We start from the raw sequence: 9,112 nt of genomic DNA, 5'->3' as shown, positions 1-9,112 counted from the left end.
AGATAAAACCTATCCCTCCCCATTTACCCCCAGATGCAAGCTTTTCCCTCCTTTCTAACTCTCTAGCCATGTTTCTTTTTTGACAGTGGTCATTAAAGCCAGATGTGGGCCTCTTCAGACTCCCAAGATGGTACAGGCTGAAACTTGGAAGAGTTGTAAATGCCTTTGGCATTTGAAGGAGTGGGCTTTCCCAACAAAGACAAATATGTGAACTAACACAGTTGGACTCCATACTGTATTTGCGTCTGTCTTAATTGGAATTCCTGGGATGTGATTTGCAATTTAATGAGCAGTGAGTTAGCTCTCATTCTATAGAATGGGGCCATAGGCCATGAGTGAAACTCTCGGCGGGAGTTCTTCATGCTAAAATATTGCTACAGCTTTCTGACTGATCTTACTTCTAGTTCCTCCCTGCTCTAATCTCTTAAACATATCTTGGCCTGTTTGGTTTTCCTAAGCATTGTGTTAGTCACTCAGTCATGTCTGACTCTTTGTGACCCTATGGACTATAGCCAGCTGGCTCTTCTGTTCATGGGATTTTCATAGCTCTGATCAAATTACTGTCCTTCTCATAAAACTTCTATGACTCCCCATTACTTATAGTATCAAATAGACAACTATCCACTTAATTCAGCATCCTTAGAAATATGGCTTAGCTCTACCTTCCAACTTCTCCCACTAATTCTGTATGTATATGTTCTTGTGGTCTTCCCTGGTGGCTCAGATGGTAAAGAATCTGCCTGCAATGTGGGAGACTTGGGTTTGATCCCTGGGTCAAGAAGATCCCCTGGAGAAGGGAATGGCTACCCACTTACTTGGAGGATTCCATGGACAGAAGAGCCTTATGGGCTACAGTCCAGGGGGCAGACATGACTGAGTGACTAACACTTTTGGTGCTTCCCTGGTGGCTCGAACGGTAAAGAATCTGCATGCTGGTGAAACCTTATTGACTTTATATATTAAACATTTGTTCTATGTGACGTACAGTGTTAGACTCTGGGGTTCAAAGATAAATACAGTAAGATTTTTTAAAAAATAGAAGTTATTTTATTTTGGCTGCACTGTGTGGCTTTTGGAAGCTTAGTTCCCCGACCAGGGATTGAACCCTAGCCTCCTAGCAATGAAAGCACCAAGACCTAACCACTGGACCATCAGAGAATCCCCAACAATAAGATTTTTTTTTTTTAATCATAAAGTAACTTATAGTTTGGGGCTTCCCAGGTGGCTCAATGGTAAAGAGTCAGCCTACCAATGCAGGAAGTGCAGGACACAAAGGTTTCATCCCTGGGCTGGGAAGATCCCCTGGAGGAGGAAATGGCAACCTGATCCAGTATTCTTGCCTGGAAAATCCCATGGACAGAGGAGCCTGGCGGGTTACAGTCCGTGGTGTTGCAGAGAGTTGGACATGACTGAGCAACCGAGCACCCACCCAACTTATAGTTTAGTAGTGGAACTAGGCATTTGAGCAAAAACTGGAGGTAAAATGTGTCAGATACTAAAAGGGAAGAGTAGCCCTTAGTGTGTGCTGCTGGGCAAAGATCAGGGTAAGTAAAACCCCCTTCACTGCTGGTATATTGGCCATGAGTATTCTTCTCAGTTCCCTCTGTCTGTTCTGGCTCCATGCTTCCCCCACCTCGGATATCACCACCCTGCCCTGGAGATCCGGCACCCTTCTCCCTGAGTCCAGGGCCCCTGCACAGTTCAGGCTCTTGCCATCTCCCCCCAGACTCTTGTCACCATCTCCCAAGTTGTCTCCCACCTCCATACAACTGCCAGAGTGGTCTTTCTGCAAACCCCCCATCTGATCGTGTCACCCCCCCAGGAGAGACTCCTCTGTGGCTCCTTGGCCACCAGGTGATTCCAAAGCTGTGGTGTGAGGTGCCCAGGTAATGAGACAAGTGCTCAGGCTCTGGGTGCCTCTGCGTTTCCCTCACCCAGGAGTGTGAGTGCTGGAGTCACGGCAGTGCCTAAGTCTGGCCTGTCGGGGCGGCAACTAGAGCTAAAGATTGTCCTGAGGCCTCGTTGCACCCTCAGAGCTTCAGTGGACTGGGTCAGTGTCTCCCCGGAGCAAACCCAGGGAGCCGTGGGGCAGGAGACCTGAGAAAAGCGGTGGTGTTGCAGCTTGGCACTTCCTTGGCTTTTTGCTGCTGGCCCACCCTCTTCATCCTGCCTAGCTTAAGCTTGATCCCTGAACCCTGGACTCATCCTTCCTAACTGACCCATGGATGGCATGTCTGGATGCTCTGTGGGGAATTTCTCCAGGGGGGCTCTGCTTCTGGGAAGGGGGAGCAGAGGCAGGTGCGGCTGGAGGCCTCGGTGGGAGCCAGGCGCTCCCTGCCCCGTGTGAAGGAGTGTAGATTCCATCCTCCACAGGTGGGGAGGGCTTACGTTTTCAGTGGGGGCCCAACATGGTCAGATTTGTGCTTCAGGACTATTGCATTCAGCAGTCTGGAGCCACAGAGGCCAGTTAGGAGGCTAAGAATTGAGGCAATTGAGACGGTAAGGGCCAGAACCTTATCAGTGTCCCGGCCAATCGCCTGCCCTTTATGCTGTGGGGATCAGGTAGGCAGGGAAGAAGAGCCATAAGAGGAGATGAGTTCCAGGATCAGCCGTCAGAGATGTTTCCTATGACTCCACAGGGGATTCTGGAGCCAGTGGTCTCCGTACTGGCTCTGCTCGGACTAGGCCTCCTCTGGTGGTGGAGGCCCGAGGCCAATGGCCTTCCCTGTTCCTGCCACGTCCTGTCTGCCGAAAGAAGGGGACACGGGACAGGAGGTGAGCTGCTTCATTCCACCAGAGGCCCTGCGCTTAAAAAAAGCTGGGCTGGACATGTAAAATAAAAGCCTGAGGATGTGGTTTGGGTTGTCCCTGAAAAAGATGTCTATTTATGTGTGGAAGGATATTTTTAGATGAGGCTTCATGTGAATAAAGGGAGGCTGACCTCTCTGTCAGGGCTGTTCCTTCAAAGCATGGTGCATTACGCTATGTCAGTTCTGAGGGAGCCGCCGACGTGGTGGCCTGTTCATCTTTATCGGGGAGACCCATCACAGTTGTGGTGAGGCCAGAGGGCTGCCTGTCAAATTTCCAAGTCTCTAGTCTCAGTGCAGTGTGCATCTCATGGTGTGATGTTAGACAAGGCACTTCATTTCCCATAGACTCTCTTTAACTATCTGTAAAATACTCCTCCGTCTTTTCAGAAGTGACAGGAGATGCAATTAATTTGTGTTTGGGAAGTGCCCAGAGGCCCCCAGATGGAAGCTGCTGTGAAATAGAGAGAACTTTCTCCACCAGGATCGAACCTGTGGTTTCACAGTCAAGCTCAGATGTGATTGTTCCTGCTGCTGCTAAGTCACTTCAGTCGTGTCCGATTCTGTGCGACCCTATAGACGGCAGCCCACCAGGCTCCCCCGTCCCTGGGATTCTCCAGGCAAGAACACTGGAGTGGGTTGCCATTTCCTTCTCCAATGCATGAAAGTGAAAAGTGAAAGTGAAGATGCTCAGTCGTGTCCGACTCTTAGCGACCCCATGGACTGCAGCCTACCAGGCTCCTCCATGCATGGGATTTTCCAGGCAAGAGTACTGGAGTGGGGTGCCATTGCCTTCTCCAAGATGTGATTACTAAGAGACTGATTTTCATGATTTCATATTCTGATCCTTGGAGGATTCATACTCGCTTCTAGTGTCTTTCCTTCTTGAAAAATATTATCTAGGAAAATTCTTTAAAAATATAGAACTGTACAGATATCATGAATAGCCCTGTACCCACTAACCAAATTAACATTTTTTACAATTAACAGTTTTGTTAGCATTTAAAGCTATTTTTCTCCAACGATACACCGTGTCATGGTTTTAAACCATGTTTGTTTTTTAAAAGAAAAGAAATAAATGTTTGTATATCTCCCATCCCACCCAATGACCTTCCTCTGACCTTGAGGGGACCCTGTGGTGGATATGCACCCATCCTGTCCACGAGTGTGTACCCAGTTGCTCCAGCATGGGTGGCTGCGGCTCCCCCCATGAGTGACAGGATCAAGGCATAGAGGATGTGGGGTGCAGAGCATGGAGTTTGGAGTCAGGCAGACCAGGGATTGAGACCTGCCTCTACCACATCTGGCCGGTGTCCTTTGGGCTTTTTGAACCCGTTTTCCCATCTGTAACCTGGTGATGATCTGTTCACGGTATTGTTGACATGGGGCATAATGATAAATGGCTGGCAATAAATGGTGATTAGTATTATTTAGCCATATATGTTTTTATCCCTTTTTTCCCCCCTGGATGGAAAACCTTTGAGAGCAGGGCCCCTGCTCCTAGTCTATACTAAATACCTTTTGGATTATTTCCAGCGCCTCCTAACTCAGTATAGAAGTTTATTAATTTCTTGAAGAAATCTTGGAACCGCCTCAGGCCTGCTCCCAGCCTCAGTTCAGAGGCACACGGGGGCTGGCATACAGGACTTGTGTTCTCAGTATATCCAGGCGACACTGGGACAGTCCAGCTGAGGACACCTAGCAGGTTCTGCTGTCATCTCAGATCGCACAGCAGTTCACTGTAGTGGTGAGGGACAGGGGTGCAGAGCCGCTTCACTGCACTTATCTTTTAAAATTTATTAACTAATTCTCTATTTGGCTCTGCCGGTGGTAATATATGAGATCTCGTTCCCTGACCAGGGATCAAACCCGAGCCCCCCTGCATTGAGACAAGGAGTCTTAATTACTGGACCATCCCTGCCCTTGATTTTCTGAACAGTCATGGATTTTATCATTGATGTTTCAGATGCAGTTCTACAAGACTGTGCCCTCATTCCACTGTTACATGCTCATTTTGCAGTGACTCTTCCCGCCCACCACGGTTGGGGATGTCTGTCTCTGGCAGAACATGGGATACACAGGACACCGGACACAGGGGACACAGAACCCAGAGAACGTGAGACACAGACACAGGCAGGAAGGGGACAGTAGGGGGCACCAAACCCGCACGGTTCTGCTGGGAGATGGAGCCTGGATGAGTGACAGGGCCTCCAGCTCACATTTTTATTAGTCTGTTTGCTGTCTTCTTTCCTGGGATTTGGTCACTTCTTCCCATCATAGATTTCACAGCAGAATAGCAGAGAATGCTCTTTGTTCAAAGAACAACCAAATTGCCTGTTCCGTTTTTCTGGAAAAAGAAACAAAAAGCTGCCCAGAGATACTAGGATTTCCCAGAGGGTCCTGTGAAGGTCTTGGACTCAGAGATCAGGGTCCCTGCCTCAGAGAAGCTCTCACCACAGAGGCCATGTCAGTCATCATCCTTCGGTTTTCATTTGTTCATCTTAATCAAGAGCCAGAGTCCTTTGTGTCCAAGTGCGATGGAATGAGTGTTTGTGTCCCTGAAATCTGTATGTTGAACTGCAATCCCCAGTGTGATGGTTTTAGGAGATGGGGCTTTTGGGAGGTGATTAGATCACGAGGGTGGAGCCCTCATGAATGGAATTAGTGCCCATATGAAAGAGGCTCCAGCCCCTTCCACCAAGTGAAGACTCAGCCAGAAGAACCTGAAAACCTTCACCTTGATCCTGGAGGTCTCAGCCTCCAAAACTGAGAAATAAATGTTTGTTGTTTAAGCCGCTCAGTCTGTGGTACTTTTGTTATAGTAGCCTGAATGAACTAAGACATGGGGAAATCTAAACTGAAACGTGCTTATCTAGGTCCTATTATTTGCTGTAAGAGCTTTACCATATTTGAGTTTCAGACCTGGGTACCGTATAGAGGTTATCTAGTCTGGTGTTTCCTCGTCCATCCATTCCATCTCTCTAATTTTTGACATATGAGTCTGCACTTCAGCTAAATGACTTGCTTAATATTTTAACACTCATATAAACACTCATATAAGCACGAATTGATTTTTATAAGAAAACCATGGTCATAAAAGAAAAATTAATATTCCTCAAGTACATATTAAGATAAAGAACAGCAAGGGACTTCCCTGGTGGTCCAGTGGTTAAGACTTTGCCTTCCCATGCAGGGGTACAGGTTCAATCCCTGGTGGGGAGCTAAAATCCCATATGCCTCACAGCCAAAAAACTGAAACATAAAACAGAAGAAACATTGTAACAAATTCAATAAAGACTTTAAAAAATGGTCCACATTAAAAAAAAAAAATTAGTATAAAAATAAAAGCACCTAGTACAGCAACTTTACTTTGCATGCGTGGAAGTGGTGTGAATTGCCCCAAATCTCTGCGAGTGGCAGAGCTGAATTTAGCTGGGTCTGTTTCCTCTCTGGCACATGGCCATGGCGGAAAGGAACAGTCTGGTTAAAGTGGGAGGTCTTACGCTTTGGGACGGTCTTTGACAAAGTTGTGAACATGGCAATGCCTAGCTTTGCTTCTTAACACTTTTCCTTCTGTTGCCAAGTGCGAAAGCCAAAGAAGGCCTCGGAAAGAAGCGGGGTTGGGATGGGGGTGTAGGCTATCTCTGGATGGCATCTTTTAAGGCAGTCACTTCCAAGGCATTTTGAATGCCCACTGTTGGCAGTGAAATGTGTTGCATGTGCACTCCCAGCAGATGCACACTCATTTATTTGTAATTTTGTACGTGCATTACAGTACCAACACATCGTGCATAAAAATTCAGAAAAGACATATTAAAGATAATGCAAGCAATATTTTAAAATGCTTTGTTAATTGCTATGGTTTCTCTACTATCATTCGCTAATATCTCAGGCACCATTTACGCTTATGATTAGGTTCCTTACCAACAGTAAATGTAAAGCTACATTTCAAATTGTCTTCTGGGTAATTTAAAAATTTTCTGGCTGACGTGTGAGGTCTGATTATATTGTTGTTGCTAACAATGTGTCAGGGTTGCCTTTTTCTTGGTATTCATATTCTTGGTCTTGCATTATTACATCAACCCATATTTTCTTTTTAGATTAAAAAAAATGACTTCCCTCATGGCTCATCTGTTAAAGAATCCGCCTGCAATGCAGGAGACCTGGGTTCGATCCCCGGGTTGGGAAGATCCCCTGGAGAAGGGACAGGCTACCCACTCCAGTATTCTAGCCTGAAGAATTCCATGGGCTGTATAGTCCATGGGGTTACAAAGAGTTGGACACGACTGAGCAACTTTCACTGTTACAAAGAGTCAAACACGACTGAACAACTTTCACTATCCCCTTTTTGGGGTGGTTAGTTAAAAATTAGATCTGTTGTGTAATTCCACTGACTTAGGTTTGTATGGAGTAGGTCACGTGGTGCTGCCAGAAATGAAATTGCCACTGTCCACCAATGTCTACATGCTCCCAGGATCCCTGGAGACCCTCAGTGATGTGTGATCATCACTGATGAGTGGACCTGGTGAAGGTGTGAAAGTCGTTGCTTATATGAATATTAATAGATCTTATTTTTGTGTTTATTTATATAAAAATAAATAGGTGGACAACTTAATATTTTCTTCCTTCACCCTCTGGGTCATCTTTTGCAGCCCACAAAATCTAGAGATCGCAAGTGTAGACATATAATCCATATGCTCCAGCTTGGCACATGAAGCCCGTCATGGTGCAACCTCAGTTCATATGCAGTGACGACTGTACTATTTGGCCCCATCTGTGGTTTTTCCACGAGAATGTGAACTTGGATGGTGGGAGTCCTAGTCATCCTTGTATTTTCAAAGCACAGCTCACGCCACAGGCCACAGACAGCAGATTCTCAGTTTTCAAAGCAAAAATGCTATCGTGAAGGGCCATGGGCTTCTGGCCTTTTGGGCTGGGCCTGCAGGAACCCTTTGCACACCCCAGACTGTGGGCCCTGGTCCTCCTGGGAGCGGTCTCCATAGACTGCTCCAGGAGCCTGGGCCCTGGCTCTGGCTGGCCTGGCAGGAGCTGATGGGCCGTTTGGTGCCTGTGGACAGAACAGCACTGAACAGAGTAGGCAGCCTGCAGACCTTGCAGCATGTTTTCTTAGCCTCTGCCTTCCTGGCATCATCCCTACTAGATGATCTGTCCCCAGGCAGCGCTATGGTGACACCCTCTCCCCTTTGAGGCCTTTCTGGGCCTCCTGGGATATTTTAGGAGACTGAGGTAGAAAGCCAGATGGCTCCACCCACTCTCCCAACCCGGCTTCTGTTTCAGGGCCTGGGAAGTGATAAGCTATTTTAAGAGTGGAAGTAGGGGCATAATTTTACCTGGATCCTGGAGCTGGGGCACCCCGTGTGTTGTGGTGGGCAAATATGAGTGTTCTGGCAATGGGATATCTTTGGATTTTGTGTGCTACTTCATCTCTTGAGTGTCCCCCTGACCCTCTCAGCTTTCCTATAATGATGGGGGCTGGTGGGTGAAGGTGACCCCTACAAACCCTGCCGACTTGAGTTCCCATGATGCTGAACAGACCTCAGAGGGAGCCTTGTCCTCAGGGCATTAGCCTGTGAAGTGTGCAGAAATGGCAGGCCGGGAACATATTTAGCTGATTTATCCCATAAACCAAGATGCGTAAGCTCACACTGTTTTTGTCAGGTTCGGGGCCGGGCTTATCTCAGCCTTAGGAGGGCTGAAGTACTTCCCTGAATAGACATTTGATACCTTAGCTTCTAGAGTGATTCTCTTTGAGGAGAAATGTGTTCTTCTTTTCTGGATGTGCCCCAAGGCTTTCAAGATCTTAGTTCCCCAATCAGGGATTGAACTGACCCTCGGCAGGGAAAGCACGGAGTCCTAACCACTGGACCACCAGGTTTGGAGGCCTGAGGTTGGGCCATGAATCCACAAGCACTCTGGGGAGCAGAGCGAGCCCTCACCAAAGAGGGCTGCAGACTCTAGCGCTTTAGGAGTCTGTCCTACAGCTTCCTAAGCATCTTTGGATGCATTGTTACTTCCGTAAACATTTATTGAATGCAAAATGCCAGAGATGCAAGACAGAGGTGATACCTGCCCTGAGAGCCAGTCTTTTTCTTTCGGTCACTGCAGTAACTGGGACACAGGCCGGGCGGGAGGCCTGGCCTCATTTTACCACAAGGAAACTGAGGTGTGGAGATACAAAGCAGCCTGGGCAGGGCTAGAAGCTAGCCTTCAGGGTCCAAATTCAGTCCAACCTACGCTTTTCACATCCGTGTCTCTCGAGATCCATGCGTGGCAGATCAGGGTCG

This window comes from Bubalus bubalis, chromosome 5 (assembly GCF_019923935.1).
Source record: "Bubalus bubalis isolate 160015118507 breed Murrah chromosome 5, NDDB_SH_1, whole genome shotgun sequence".
Lineage (NCBI taxonomy): Eukaryota > Metazoa > Chordata > Mammalia > Artiodactyla > Bovidae > Bubalus > Bubalus bubalis.
This window is presented reverse-complemented; position numbering follows the sequence as displayed.